Source organism: Oncorhynchus gorbuscha, linkage group LG12 (assembly GCF_021184085.1).
Source record: "Oncorhynchus gorbuscha isolate QuinsamMale2020 ecotype Even-year linkage group LG12, OgorEven_v1.0, whole genome shotgun sequence".
NCBI classification, from domain to species: domain Eukaryota; kingdom Metazoa; phylum Chordata; class Actinopteri; order Salmoniformes; family Salmonidae; genus Oncorhynchus; species Oncorhynchus gorbuscha.
In genome coordinates, this window is record NC_060184.1 from 40,156,486 (window position 1) to 40,174,596 (window position 18,111).

The 18,111-nt window shown below is 37.0% G+C and overlaps 1 protein-coding gene across 5 annotated transcripts in view; it reads left to right on the plus strand.

Moving 5' to 3' along the window:
- LOC123991008 (kelch-like protein 29) overlaps positions 1-18,111 on the plus strand; it is a 351,069-nt gene that overhangs the window by 43,562 nt on the left and 289,396 nt on the right. The gene's annotated exons all lie outside the window — the stretch shown is intronic.

Sequence of the window (18,111 nt, forward strand, 5' to 3'; positions counted from 1 at the left end):
AATAATAATACTATTATATATATATATATATATATATATATATATATATATATTATAATAATAATAATAATTATATATATAAATAATAATTATATATATAAATAATAATTATATATATAAATAATAATTATATATATAAATAATAATTATATATATAAATAATAATATTATATATATTATAATAATAATAGTATATATATTATTATAATAATAATACTATATATATATATTATAATATTATATATATAAGAATAATATTATATATATATCATAATAATATTATATATATATCATAATAATATATATATATATCATAATAATATTATATATATATCATAATAATATTATATATATAATCATAATAATATATATATATAATCATAATAATATTATATATATAATCATAATAATATTATATATATCATAATAATATTATATATATCATAATAATATTATATATATAATCATAATAATATTATATATATCATAATAATATTATATATATAATAATAATATTATATATATATAATAATAATATAATATATATATAATAATAATATAATATATATATAATAATAATATAGTATATAATAATAATATTATATATATAATAATAATAATAATATTATATATATGAAATATATAATAATAATAATATTATATATATAGAAATATATAATAATAATAATTATAATATATAGAAATATATAATAATAATAATTATAATATATAGAAATATATAATAATAATAATTAATAATATATAGAAATATATAATAATAATAATAATATATAGAAATATATAATAATAATAATAATATTATATAGAAATATATAATAATATTAATAATATTATATAGAAATATATAATATTATATATAAATATATATTTATTATTATATATATATATATATAATTTAAGATTTAGATGCACTATCTAGATGCACTATGTTCCACTGGATGTCATAAGGTGAATGCACCAATTTGTAAGTCGCTCTGGATAAGAGCGTCTGCTAAATGACTTAAATGTAAATATAATGATTATATATATATATAATATAATAATATATATATATTATATATTATATATATAATATTATTATTATTATATATATATATAATATTATATATATATATATATTATATTATATATATATATTAATATTATATTATATATATATTAATATTATATTATATATATATAATATTATGATTATATATATATAATATTATGATTATAATATATATATATATATATAATATAATGATTATGATTATATATATATATAATATTATGATTATATATATATATAATATATATGATATATATATATATATAATCATAATATATTATATAAATGCATTTGTGAGCTTGCTATGTTTGTGATTGTAATAAGTTGCCTTAGAACAAGCATTTAGGTTTAGGGTTGTAGTTCTAGAAATACATATCTAGATAGAGATAATTTAGAACAAGCATTTAGGTTTAGGTTTAGGGTTATATATATATATAATCATAATATTATATATATATATAATCATAATTATTATATATAATATATATAATATAATATTATATATATATATAATCATATATTATATATATATATAATCATAATATTATATATATATATAATCATAATATATATATATATATATAATATAATATTATATATATATATATTATATATATATATATATATATATATTATATATATATATATATATATATATATATATATATATTATATATAATAATATTATATTATATATATATATATATAATCATAATATATATATATATATTATATATATATAATATATATTATATATATATATAATATATATTATATATATATATATAATCATAATATAATATTATATATATATAATAATCATAATATTATATATATATATATATATCATAATATTATATATATATATATAATCATAATATTATATATATATATATAATCATAATATTATATATATATAATATAATCATAATATAATATATATATATATATATAATCATAATATTATATATATATATATATCATAATCATAATATTATATATATATATATATATATATATAATCATACATATATATATAATATAATCATAATATTATATATATATATATATAATCATAATATTATATATATATATATATAATCATATATATATATATATAATCATATATATATATATATCATATATATATATATATAATATAATATATATTATATATATATATATATATATAATCATATATATATATATATATATATATATATTATATATATATATATATAATCATAATATATATATATATATAATATTATATATATATATATATATATATTATGATTATATATATATATAATATATATATTATGATTATATATATATATATATATATATATATTTATATATTATATATATATATATTATGATTATATATATATGATAATATTATGATATATATATATATAATATATTATTATGATTATATATATATATATATATATTATTATGATTATATATATATATATATATATATTATTATGATTATATATATATATATATATAATATTATGATTATATATATATATATATATATATTATGATTATATATATATATATATAATATTATGATTATATATATATATATATAATATTATGATTATATATATATATATATAATATTATGATTATATATATATATATATATATTATGATTATATATATATATATATAATATTATGATTATATATATATATATATTATATATATATATATATATATAATATTATGATTATATATATATAATATATATTATGATTATATATATATATATATAATATTATATTATATATTATATATATATATATATATATATATAATATTATGATTATATATATGTATATGTGTATATTATTATTTATGTATATATATATATAGCTGCGAGCAGCCATGCCAGGGTTCAAGCGGTGGCCCCACAGCACCACCATCAGGACAAATTGAACACATTGCCTTTGGATGAGCTACTGCTGTACTTCTGTTACTAGGGCCGTGGCGGTCATGACATTTTGTCAGCCAGTAGCTGCCGGTCTCACGGTAATTTACCTTTTTTTAAATGAACATGAACATGTTTAGCATCTCCGCTTCCACACAGCCTACAAGCCGCTGGTGCGGATCTTTGGAACATCTACATCTTAAAAAGTAGAATAAATCCATGTAATATAGTCTACACAATCATAATACATCCATTATTTATTTTAGACCGGTCAAAAGTAACATAATGATATGGAGAAAATGTTGCCTCCGAAGAACAGAATAGCATATTTGGAGTCATCATTATGTGGCTATGGGCTACACTATATCATTTAGCAGACAAGATTTGCTTATAATTCCCGTGGTATTATTTTATAGTAAGAAGAATACAATTGACATGGCGGAATGAAATAGAAAGGATATTTTTTCAAAACGAGGGAGTGCTCACATGCGGCTGTTCTGTGTTGAGTGGTTAACAAAGTGATCATTTTAAACCGGTCCTCCTATATGCTTAATTTATTGTTATTTATGCAACTTTAGTTGTGATACAAACCTTAGGCAACATGAATTGATTTCGAATACATTCTAAGGCTGCATGATGCAACTGATTTATTATTATTATTTTTTAAAGCAAGCTGCACACACTTCATCAGTCTCTCATTCACAATTTGACAAACACTTGATATTATTCTCACCCATCAGACTATTCTCAGTTTTATTTGGTCTTTACATATACCCTAAAAATATGTGTGGTATTAGTTTTGATTTAGAATGGGCTATAATGCACCTGTCCGATCAAGAGCATCCATATGCACTTGAATAGCGAATGGAGGACGCTTTTCCCACAGTTAATTTGCATGCCAGCCAGGTAGGCTACTCCGGTTGTAAAGTGAAGCAATGTGCTTATTATTATGAGTGTTGATAACTAAATATAGTAGGCCTAGCCTATAGAAAGGTGATGGATCATCCTTTTTTTTAATAGAGGCCATCTCAACTTTTCTCTCGCACATGCATCGAGTATAGAAATGTTGCGCAACAGGACCACTTATTTCATTCCATGCATCAGGCAGCTATGAGAAGCTGGCTCTCGCTGTGCAACAGGTGATCCCATTCCACTCAAACTCTGAATGCCAGGGCTCTCATGAAGTGTTTGTTGATTTTCGATGGCATTTGCATTCATACCAGAGTGATTAGAGGGACAATGGAGCGCTGAGTACATTAACGGCCAGGACATTAGCGCCTGGCCGCTAGCAAGTTTGTTAGGCTACTAATGACCATCAGCGACATCAGAGCTCAGATTTGGAGAAGTCTAGTGACTAAACAGTCATGTGGAATTTGACTTGTTACTGCCACACCGGCATTCACATGGTCACCCTAACAGCCCAACTTCTTACCACGTTTGCCAAATATCAGAATTCAAAATCAAACCTATCATGCCATATGCTTTTGATGGATTTTGGACAATTTCTTATGATGTTGACTACTTTAAACGTCCTCTCCTCCAGAACTGCTTGGCCGATCTGCACCAGCATCTACCACCGTCTTTAAACTCAATATTTTCCATGACAACATGGCCGTTATAAGCCAATGAGCTTGCAGCGCCACTATAGACCAAGCAAACCATACTCCTACAGATTAACTAGACATATCTTTGAGCATGTGTGCCAAATTCCATGACCGAGTCAAACAGATCAAGAGATTGGGGTTGGATAATCTGATTCTAGATCTGTGGTGAAGGGCAACTTGTACCTCGAGCGTGTGTACGTGCGAATGTGTGTGCGAGAGGAAAGCTAAGGGTCAGCCTATGAGGGCCAAACCCAATTTCCCCTGAAAGATTGAGGCTGTCTGATGTAGGTCTTCGGGACTAACTTGCTCTGGGCAACGAGTTCAACTCCTCTCTGTTCTCTGCCTTTTTTTGAATTGCATCAGTCTTTTCATTATTTAATGAACCAAACTTTTAATGAAGGAACAAAGAGGTTGAGATTTCAACAGAAGAAAATCTTTCCTTGTTCTCTGGTACATGGGCTCCACTCTGATAGAGGGTATTCCATATGTTGGGGAGGGGGACTTTGATGGATGGAGCTATGATGACCCACACGTTCTTACATGGCACCTAATTTTACTGGGGGCGATATACCTAATATATACAGTGTATATATATATATACACTATATATATGTATATGTATATATATATATATATAATCAATTTATTCACTGCCAGTAATCACAAACTGGTCAATTGATCAATGTCAGTTCTCATTTTCAACTGTTGACCTCTTGACCAATCAGGTAATTATTATAAAAGAAAATGACTAATTCTCAATGATATACATAGATGAATCAAATACAGCTTATTTAGATGATGCATAGCAACATGACCGTAGATGATGAATGTTTATGATCAGTGTGTATACAACCTGTGTGTGTGTGTGTGTGGGTTGAGTGTTGAAGCAGTACTGGTCTACTGTCTGTGATTCAAATAAATTGCCTGAGATGAATTAAGCCCCAGATTCTCAGACTATGCCTGGCCCACACGCGTACATACAGTACATATACATGCTCATATACACACACACGTACGTACAGTGGGGCAAAAAAGTATTTAGTCAGCCACCAATTGTGCAAGTTCTCCCACTTAAAAAGATGAGAGGCCTGTAATTTTCATCATAGGTACACTTCAACTATGACAGACAAAATGAGAAGGAAAAAAATCCAGAAAATCACATTGTAGGATTTTTAATGAATTTATTTTCAAATTATGTTTGTAGGTGACCAAATACTTATTTTCCACCATAATTTGCAAATAAATAAATAAAAAATCCTTCAATGTGATTTTCTGGATTTTTTTTCTCATTTTGTCTGTCATAGTTGAAGTGTACCTATGATGAAAATTACAGGCCTCATCTTTTTAAGTGGGAGAACTTGCACAATTGGTGGCTGACTAAATACTTTTTTTCCCCTGTGTGTGTGTGTGTGTGTGTGTGTGTGTGTGTGTGTGTGTGTGTGTGTGTGTGTGTGTGTGTGTGTGTGTGTACCTTTCTTAGCTTGAAAAGGTCAGACTGGGCCACCCAGTATTTTAACTTCATATCATTTACCCTGTCTAACATTTCGGGCCATGTCTTATGTCTAACACACTCTAATGATCTAAGATTCTCTCTCTGCCTGTATTTGTCTTTGATTAGCTCAGAGATATTTAGTCTGTCGTGACATGAATGGCTCAGCCGTCCTTGGCTGACAGACAATGGATGTAATGTCTTTCAGACTCTGTCGTTTGATGGTGAATTATTATTATTACCGAGATATGTTTTGGGGTCCTTTGTTTGTACTTGTAGGTCTTTGGTGAAAAGTAATGTAAAGTCTTCGTACTTGACTGAGCCTGAAGAGACTCATACAATGCATTGTGACTTGGAAAACGAATATCACTGGGGCGCGAGTACTTCGTCCAGACAAAAACTCAAAAAGTCCCATTACAGGTCGTAGAAACAAGTCAAACGATGTATGGAATCAATCTTTAGGATGTTTTTTAACATGAAACATCAATATTGTTCCAACCGGAGAATTCCTATGTCTGAAGAAAAGCACTGGAACAAGAGCTAACTCTGTCGGGAGCGCGCGTCACAAGCCTGAGACACTCTGCCAGACCACCGACTCAAACAGGTATAATGAGCCCCTCCTTAATAGTAGAATCCTCATTCAAGTTTCAAAAGACGGTTGACATCTAGTGGAAGCCGTAGGAAGTGCAACTTGACTCCATAGACACTTCGGTCGGCCAAGCTTTGAAAAACTACAAACCTCAGATTTCCCACTTCCTGGTTGGATTTTTCTCAGGTTTTCGCCTGCCATATGAGTTCTGTTATACTCAGACATCATTCAAACAGTTTTAGAAACTTCTGAGTGTTTTCTATCCAATACGAATAATAATATGCATATATTAGCATCTGGGACAGAGTAGGAGGCAGTTCACTCTGGGCATACTATTCATCCAAAAGTGAAAATGCTGCCCCCTATCCCAAAAAGGTTAATTCAGGAAGATGGCCAAGCAAGACTGATGGAGTGAGAGGTGGAAATGCATTATACCAGAGGCAGGAAAGCTATAGGTAGGGATTAGGGATGCAGTCATGGGATGATGAAGTTATTTGCATTTTCTCAATTAACATTGTCACTGCATGAAAATTAACATTTGTTATAGCCTACAATTGGTATCGTCTTAAAGCCAAAAATAAGACATGTATTTTGAGGAATTGCTCTAAATACACTATATTTACAAAGGTATGTGGACACCACTTCAAATTAGTGGATTTGGCCTTTTCGACCATATCCATTGCTTACAGCCATGCAATCTCGAGCACACAGCCATGCAATCTCCATAGACAAACATTGGAATTAGAACCGCCTTACTGAAGAGCTCAATGACTTTTAACATGGCCATCATAGGATGCCACCTTTCCAACAAGTCAGTTCATCACATTTCTGCCCTGCTAGAACTACCCCGGTCAACTTTAAGTGCTGTTATTGTGGAGTGGAAACATCTAGGCGCAACAACGGCTTAGCCGCGAAGTGGTAGGCCACACAAGCTCACAGAACGGAACTGCAGAGTGCTGAAGCGCGTAGCGCGTAAAAATAATCTGTCATCGATTGCAACACTCACTACAGAGTTCCAAACTGCCTCTGGAAGCAACGTCCGCACAATAATTGTTTGTTGGGCGCTTCATGAAATGGGTTTCCATGGCCGAGCAGCCGCACACAAGCCTAAGATCACCATGTGCAATGCCAAGCATTAGCTGGGGTGATTTAAAGCTTGCCGCCATTGGACTCTGGAGCAGTGGAAATGCATTCTCTGTAGTGATGAATCATCTTTCACTATCTGGCAGTTCGATGGACAAATATTTTTTGGTGGATGCCGGGAGAATGCTACCTGCTCCAATGCATAGTGCCAACTGTAAAGTCTGGTGGAGGAGGAATAATGATCTAAGGGAAATAATGGAATAAGGGAGATCTTACCGCTAAAGCATACAATGACATTCTAGACATTTTGTGCTTACAACTTTGTTGCAACAGTTTGGGGAAGGCCCTTTTTTCTGTTTCAGCATGACAATTCCCCTGTGCACAAAGCGAGGTCCATACAGAAATGGTTGTTGAGATCGATTTGGAATAACTTGACTGGCCTGCACAGAGCCCTGACCTCAACCCCATTGTACAACCTTGGGATGAATTGGAACGCCGACAACAAGCCAGGCCTAATCGCCCAGCATCAGTGTCCGACATCACTAATGCTCACTAAGTCACCGCAGCAATGTTCCCAACATCTAGTGGAAAGCCTTCCCAGAAGAGTGGAGGCTGTTATTGGCAGCAAAGGTGGACCAACTCCATATAAGGCCCATGCTTTTGGTGATGTAGGGTAGCAAGTTGTCCAGTTGTTTATTTTCATACCAATACATGAAACCAAAGGTGCACTAGCCTACTGAAGGAATTAATACAAATATCAATTAAGCCTACAGCTATCACAACCTATATTTTATTAGCAATAAAATAGCTTTTGGTTTCGAATGATCACCCAAAGGAGGCTATGAGAGTACAAAAAAAGGCTTACAAAGCGGAGAATCAAATTCAAGGCAATCAGCGCTTTGCCTGACGGCTGACCGGCAAAGCAAACTGGCAAACCTGCGTTCTGCTTTCTAAAAGTGGGAGAAAAGGTGGCAGGCTTGGCAGCTGCTCTCCGAGCGACGCTCCGCATGGTCCTAAACCCAGCCACACAATATGCTAAACAGCCATTGCATTTGAATTAGGATTGGAAGAATTTGTCATTTTAATAGCCAGGCATCGGCACACATTTCAGCAAATAAATGCCCGTTTCAAATAAACGCTGGGTCTAAATGAATCGTTTACGAGGTTACCGTTGGCACACCTCTGACGTGCATAATTTGTATGTATTTTTTTTATCCGTCTTCGTTGCTAGTCATGGCGCCACCAAAAAGAAAACACAATGGCAGACTTCAGGTGAGGCAACAGCCAGGCAATTTGAAATTCATCCAAAACGAGTGAGAATTGTAAACTCACACTTCAACTTTTACTTTGAGGTGGATCAGAAGAGAGCGAGACTGCAAGGTGGGGGAAGGGAAAAATGTTACCGAGGAGCTGGAGTTGAATATGTGTGAATGGATCCACTGCATGCAGGCCAGGCATCTCTGGGTGTCCCGGAAGATGACCAGCGAGAAAGCAAAGGAGATCTACGCCAACGTGAGTGGTCCTTCTGTAGCTCAGTTGGTAGAGCATGGCGCTTGTAACGCCAGGGTAGTGGGTTCGATTCCCGGGACCACCCATACGTAGAATGTATGCACACATGACTGTAAGTCGCTTTGGATAAAAGCGTCCGCTAAATGGCATATTTCTTTTCTTTCTATTTCTGACAGTGGGGCCTCTGACTTCGCTGCTAGTGCAGGCTGGCTTAACAAATTCCTGTCATGCATTGCAGTTTTCAGTCAGATGGAGCACTACTGTTGCCCAAAAAGATCCAGGCACTTCACTGAAAAGCTGGTGTCCTACATCAAATATATGAAATAGAAGCCTTTTTCTAAGTGCTGGTTGTGTTCAGTGATTGACGCAAATGAACACCCGGGCCATTTAATTATAGTTTTACGGTACTTTCTTTAGTCTACTTAAAATGTTTGGTCTTGAGCTAGTGTATAGACAACTGACACTCCTGATGTACACCATCTCCAAGACACGTACACCATCTCCAAGACACGTACACCATCTCCAAGACACGTACACCATCTCCAAGACACGTACACCATCTCCAAGACACGTACACCATCTCCGAGCACTTGACTCTCAGAATAAATGAAGTGGCAGCCACTCAGATGTGATGGCAGTTCTATGGTTATTGAGCGAAAGGATGGGATGATGATGATAAGGAAGAATAGATATCCCAAGGAGATTGACCTTGGCGCTGTGAGATCCATATTTCTACCATCTAAAGAGCATAGCATTGAATCAGGATCCTCTCTATGCTGTCATTTGACACATACGTAGTAGCACTAATGACTGCACTGCAGAAGCTAGGATAGAGAGAGATAGACTAGAGATGTGCTAGATCCACATTTAATTTGCTTTGTTCTTTCGTTCTCTGAACATGTGCAAGAAGATAGATAGATAGATAGTGAGAGAGGGAGAAAGACCGGGACTAAGAGAGAGTGAAGGAGAGAGACTGAGAGAAACCGTGAAGGGAATATAGAGGGAGACCGTGAAAGAGAGAAACGGAGGGAATATAGAGAGAGACTTTATGGCTGTCAATCATTTTCTCTGAACACACAGAGAGAGAGAGCGAGAGAGCGAGGGGGAGAGAGAGAGAGGGATATGTCTTTTTTTCCGTTGTTGCGTTGTCTGAACACATCGTAGAGCCCGAGAGAGTTCACCAGCAGCCTGAGAGGTTCACACATCAAAATGGCCGCCATCTGATGGTTCAATAATCTCAGTCACCAGACAGCTCCCACTCTAATGGTTCTTAACGTGTTCGTTTATTGTAACAAGCTGCCCCCACACACACACACACACACACACACACACACACACACACACACACACACACACACACACACACACACACACACACACACACACACACACACACACACACACACACACACACACACACACACACACACACACACACACACACACACACACACACTAATGTGATCTGTGATTGGTTCTGAGGGAGAAAATGTATATGAATGACAGCAATTCTAAAGCAAAGCCTCTCGTTGGTTGAAAAAGTGTGTCTTGCCACTCGGCTGCCGATTAAACAGTCCCTTTTAATGCCATGGTGAACGCAGTCTCAACACACGCCCAGAATAGAACCACGCATCAGCAGATAGTCAACAGTCCTCAGATACGATCACATTCTTTGATAGTGAAGCTCATTGATGTTTATTTCTCTGTCATACCCGTCTGCAATTTAACCTAATGCTCATAACTGGCCTAGGATTGAGGCCTGTATGATTGGAAATGTAGATTGATGTCTTTGAGCCTTGTGGGTGAAGACAGTCATGTAGTCCATTGGCCTGAGGGGGTAATTTCCCTGTAAAGCGAACCATGAGCACATGCATGAAGTTCATAGGAGTTAGCACTCTGTATTTTTGAGAAATTAAGGCATATATATATATATATAACTCAGCAAAAAAAGAAACATTCCTTTTTCAGGACCCCATTTTCAGGACCGTCTTTCAAAGATAATTTGTGAAAATCCAAATAACTTCACAGATCTTCATTGTAAAGGGTTTAAACACTGTTTCCCATGCTTGTTCAATGAACCATAAACAATTAATGAACATGCACCTGTGGAACAGTCGTTAAGACACAAACGGCTTGCAGTCGGTAGGCAATTACGATCACAGCTATGAAAACTTAGGACACTAAAGAGGCCTTTCTACTGACTGAAAAACACCAAAAGAAAGATGCCCAGGGTCCCTGCTCATCTGCGTGAACGTGCCTTAGGCATGCTGCAAGGAGGCATGAGGACTGCAGATGTGGCCAGGGAAATAAATTGCAATGTCCGTACTGTGAGACACCTAAGACAGCGCTACAGGGAGACAGGACGGACAGCTGATCGTCCTCGCAGTGGCAGGCCACGTGTAATAACACCTGGACAGGATCGTTACATCTAACATCACACCTGCGGGACAGGTACAGGATGGCATCAACAACTGCCCGAGTTACACCAGGAACACACAATCAGTGCTCAGACTGTCCGCAATAGGCTGAGAGAGTCTGAACTGAGGGCTTGTAGGCCTGTTGTAAGGCAGGTCCTCACCAGACATCACTGGCAACATTGTCGCCTATGGGCACAAAACCACTGTCACCTGGACCAGACATGGCTGGCAAAAAGTGTTCTTCACTGACGAGTCACGGTTTTGTCTCACCAGGGGTGATTGTCGGATTCGTGTTCATGGTCGAAGGGATGAGCGTTACACCGAGACCTGTACTCTGGAGCGGGATCGATTTGGTGGAGGGTCCGTCATGGTCTGGGGCGGTGTGTCACAGCATCATCAGACTGAGCTTGTTGTCATTGCAGGCAATCTCAACACAGTACGTTTCAGGGAAAACATCCTCCTCCCTCATGTGGTACCCTTCCTGCAGGCTCATCCTGACATGACCCTCCAGCACGACAATGCCACCAGCCATATGTTTTGTGCATGATCTCCTGCAAGACAGGAATGTCAGTGTTCTGCCATGGCCAGCAAAGAGCTCGGATCTCAATCCCATTGACCACGTCTGGGACCTGTGGATCGGAGGGTAAGGGCTAGGGCCATTCGCCCCAGAAATGTCTGGGAACTTGCAGGTGTCTTGGTGGAGGAGTGGTGTAACATCTCACAGCAAGAACTGGCAAATCTGGAGCAGTCCATGAGTAGGAGATGCACTGCAGTACTTTATTCAGCTGGTGACCACACTAGATACTGACTGTTACTGACTGCCCCCCCCCTCCCTTTGTTCAGGGACATTATTCCATTTATGTTAGTCGCATGTCTGTGGAACCTATTCAGTTTGTCTCAGGTGTTGAATCTTTTTATGTTCAATCAAATATTTACACAGTTTGCTGAAAATAAACGCAGTTGACAGTGAGAGGACGTTATTTTTTTGCTGAGTTTATATGCCTTAATTAGGAATATGCAAGGACTTTGATTGTCCGAGATGAAAAAGGGATCTTAGAAAGATCTACCAGAAAAAGTCTTAAATCGTATTGGAAATACATCAAAACACAGTTTTGAACTAAAGATCCCTGCCAACTATTTATATTTAGTTTTGTAGAAATGTTTCTGACTTTATGTTTAACAAACCAAAAACTCATATCTTTAAAATATCCAGGCGGCATCACATCCGTCAATTAGTTTGAGTGTTTTTACTGATAAATGTTGTTTCTGAATTAGTGATTTAAAGCTCAACATTGGTAACGGAATTTCTGCAATTGAATTGGCTACAATGGGGAAATCAGTCACAAATCACAGTTTGGCTCAAGTTTGGACAGTAAAGTAGAGTTCAGTACAGTGCACTAGAGTTGTGTACACTAATGTATTGTACTGAACATTAGTGTACTCTACTGTACGGGGGGCAGGTAGCCTAGCCGTTAAGAGCGTGGTGCCAGTAACCGAAGGGTCGCTGGTTTGAATCCCTGAGCCGACTGTGAAAAATCTGCTGTCCTTTACCCTTATTGCGCCTGTAAGTCGCTTTGTATAATAGGCACTTCTGTTAAATCTACTGTTTTCTGCTGTACTGTGCTGTACTTTGTGTCTAAATGTCACATATTTGTCCACTTTGGGGTGGCAAAGTCTAATGAGGATTTTCATTAAGGTCCATGTCTGGGTTATATTTTGAAATGGTAGCCACTTATAAGAGGTAGCATAATGTGGTGGCAGTCGACTACACCTGCACGAAAATGCATTGTTTTATTATACTACACATATACATGGTTGGTTAAGAACATAGATATACTACTCTTGCTGCTAAGAGCTTTTTACACACACACACACACACACACATCCGTCCTACACCGTGCTTTCCTTATCACCTCTAATTAACCCATGGTCTCCCTTATCACAACGATTATGTCTTGAGAATCAAACAGAAATCAACCGACCAACAGTGGATGGGCTAGATAGATATAGAAGGCTTCTGTGACCATGGAGAAGAGCACTGGTCCTGTTGTAGCGCTCTGCTCTGTAGAGAACCAGACTAACTTAGTTAGCGCTAAATGAGAACGTTGCCATTGTGTGTGTGGGTAATGGGGGGTGGGTGGAGAAGGTGTTAGAGGTGTGCACATGTGCTCCAATACGTTCTGGCCACATGGGGGATACCTTATATACTAGTGCGTGCTACCTTCCATACGAGCTGGGAGTCTACAAAGGGTTATCTACACAGCCATGCAGTTTGCATCTCTAAATGCAATCATTTCCTCCTTTCCCCCTACTTCTTCCCATTTCCCCTGTCTCCCCTCCCCTTCCCCCCCTGGCTACCAGGACAGCAGAGTCAGCTCTGTGTATGGAGAGTGACTCCCTCAAGCGAGACCTTATTGATTTGCTCCGTTTGTAACGGGGAAATGTTTCCAAACCTCTTTGGCACGTTCTAACACAGCCAGGCACTGCGCAGCCCAGATTTGATTGAAATGGAATAAACTGAAAATCTAGGCCTACACACACATGCCAATTGTGCATCTAGCTCAACCCTACACCTGTCATGGTATACATTTGGACAGGGCCTCCCGAGTGGCACAGTGGTCTAAGGCACTGCATTGCAATGCTAGCTGCCCCATCGCGCACTAGCGACTCCTGTGGCGGGCCAGGGCGCAGTGCACGCTGACACGGCCGCCAGGTGTACGGTGTTTCCTCCAACACATTGGTGCGGCTGGCTTCCGGGTTAAGCAGGCATTGTGTCAGGAAGCAGTGCGGCTTGGCTGTGTTGTGCTTCAGAGGATGCAAGGCATGCGACGTTCGCCTCTCCCGAGTCCGCACAGAAGTTGCAGCGATGGGACAAGACTGTAACTTCCAATTAGATAGCACGAAGTTGGGAAGACAAATGGGTAAATATAACCCTCAAATAAATGCGGACAGTGTGGTTTCAATATTAACGAACAGTTTGATAAAAGTAGAACAGCTGTATGCTCGTGCGCGCGTGCACCCTACCTATAAATGCATCCAGCGCCATCTACTCTATTAGAGTAACATCCTCTTTGTTCACTAGTGTCTGAAAATACAAGACTACAAGCCCTGCAAGCAGCAGTTCAGTGTCTCAAGAGACATCATTTGAGAATTTCCAGGAAAAATGACTCAATTAAAAGTCGCTGTTCATGTCACGCTTCATATTTCCTCTGCCGATCGAAGTTCATTAGGAGTATTTTCTTCTGTAATTGCGGTCTGGCTACCGCTGTGCAATAGAGCTGAACTTACCAATATCAGAGAGGTTTGCTACCATGGCTACAGAGAAGTACACACACACACACACAAATAGACACAGGCATGTGTACACACAGACATAGCACTCTCTTACACACACACACACACACACACACACACACACACACACACACACACACACACACACACACACACACACACACACACACACACACACACACACACACACACACACACACACACACACACACACACACACACACACACACACACACACACACACACACACAGGGATGCACACACACACACTTGACTTCAATAGGGGTGCGGGCCAGTGAGCCACATCATTGCTTAATTTGGATCAAACTCCAGAGCCTTGGAATCATTTATCTACATATAATGTGTTTCTAACCAATGGCCTTCAGACACACACACTGCACTGAGGGGAACCAGTGCCTTCAGAAAGTATTCACACCCCTTTCCCATATTTCATTGTGTTACAGCCTGAATTTAAAATGGATTAAATTGAGACTTTGTGTCACTGGCCTACACACAATACCCCATAATGTCAAAGTGGAATTATCTCTATTTTAATGACATTTTTTACAAATTAGACACAAATGGAAAGCTGAAATGTCTTGCATCAATAACTATTATACCCCTTTTATGGCAAGCCTAAATCAATTCAGGAGTAAGAATTTGCAAGTCACAAGTTGCATGGACCCACTCTGTGTGCATTAATAGTGTTCAACATTTTTGAATGACTATCTAATCTCTGTACCCAACACATACAATTATCTGTAAAGTCTCCCAGTCGAGCAGTGAATTTCTAACACAGATTCAACCACAAAGACCAAGGAGGTTTTCCAATGCATTGCAAAGAAGGGCACCTATTGATAGATGGGTGAAAAATGGAATATCCCTTAGAGCATGGGGAAGTGTTTATACACTTTGGAAGGTGTATCAATACACCCAGTCACTGCAAAGATACAGGCGTCCTTCCTATCTGAGTTGCCGGAGAGAAAGGAAACCGCTCAAGGATTTCACCATGAGGCCAATCGTGACTTTAAAACAGAGTTTAATGGCTTTGAGGATGGATCAACAACATTGTAGTTACTCCACAATACTAACCTACATTACAGAATGAATAGAAGGAAGCCTGTACAGAATTATAAATATATTCCAAACATGCATCCTGTTTCCAATAAGGCACCAAAGTAAAACTGCCAAAAATGTGGCAAAGAAATGAAGGTGTCCTGAGTGGCGTAGCGGTCAACAGCACTGTATTGCAGTGATGAGGCGCCACTACATCCTGAGGTTTGATCGGGAGCCCCATGGGACAGCACACAATTGGCCCAGTTTCAAAAAATGTGGCACTTCCTGGTTGGATTTTTATCTGGGTTTCGCCTGTAACATCAGTTCTGTGGCACTCACAGACAATATCTTTGCAGTTTTGGAAACGTCAGTGTTTTCTTTCCAAAGCTGTCAATTATACATTTACATTTAAGTCATTTAGCAGATGTTAATTAGCGCCCCCTAATGCATAACTGTTAAACAAATTTGACACTTTGAAAAAAATTAAGCATCAGTTTGTTTGACTGTTTTATTAGCCACCAATGATGTGCAGTTCTGTTGTTTGACCTTTATGTTCAACTCAATTTAGATATTCAAGAGCTGCACCCCCTCCTTCTTCCCATCACTATAACTCAACCTACTTCTCACTGTTTATCAGTCTGAACAGAGAACATGGCAGTGCATGCCAAAAGCAGACCATGCTCGCATGGAAATGTCAAGGAGATTTTAACCAGCTGCAAAATTCATGAGCTGGCATTTCATCGCTATCTCCTGCTCCATGTGCTCCTATAAGCCCTGAGTTCTTCAAAACTTACCCAAAAGTAAGTGTGTGTGTGTGTGCTCACGTACTTGCCTGTGCCGTAAGAGACCCATGTGTTTGTACCCGGAGAATAACTGATGATATCTCAATAGACCTGAGGCCCAGTGGGGGCCCTGCAGTGGTGCCTTCATATCGCCTGTTCGAATATACACCCACACACACACACACTGCTGCTTTCCCATCTGTAGTCTGGCTGTGGATGAGTGACGGCTTTCTGTGTTTCTGTGTATCCGTGGTTACACCCGGGGGCCTGAGCCCTGGGACTCCGACCTGTCAGCACTCTCTGAATCCTGAAACCAGAGATGGACACTCTCACACACACACACACACACACACACACACACACACACACACACACACACACACACACACACACACACACACACACACACACACACACACACACACACACACACACACACACACACACACACACACACACACACACACACACACACACACACACACACACACCAGGCTGCCCTTTTTTTTCGACCAACATCCCCAATGGCACTAACAAAACACAAGCATTAACGATCACAGACACCACACAGCCACATTCGATTTTTTTGATGAATATGTTTGTGCGTGTCTGAGTAGTATAATAACATTTTACATTACATCTGAGTACTTTAGCAGCTGCTTGTATCCAGAGCTACTTGCAATTAGTGCATTCATCTTAACCCTAAAAGCGCCAACATATTTTTTGCTTAAAGGCTCCAACTGGTGTCATTTTTTTTTACCCCAAATTTTACATTTTGTAATACAACTAAATGGTTTAAATTTTCCAAAATAAGCATTATCTACATTTTTACACATTTATAGTCAAACATGTGCGGGTTTTTTTCTTCATTTTTGTATGTTCATGTTTTTAACAGATATTTTTAGCAAATTTCTAGCCACTTTATGAAAATGTTTTGGTTATTCATTCAGTGTTTCTGTGATAGAGGCTGAGAAATTGGCAATTGAGCTAATCTAACATACCGGTACGACCAGTGATGTAGTGGTTAAAAAAAGATGGGTAAACTATAAACTCCAGCCAGCAATCGACCACCAACCACAACCACCAATTTATAAACCAAAATAAATGACATTTTCACAACTGTATTGCTTCATTGAGAGTCATTTGAATAGAGGCACTGCAGATAGTTCTGATGACTGGGAACTCGCCCCCAGGAATGAACTGGTCCATCCGAACCACACTTGAACAAGATTCAGAGAGCTGCCCTGTCTGACTCTTGACTTTGGTGCAGG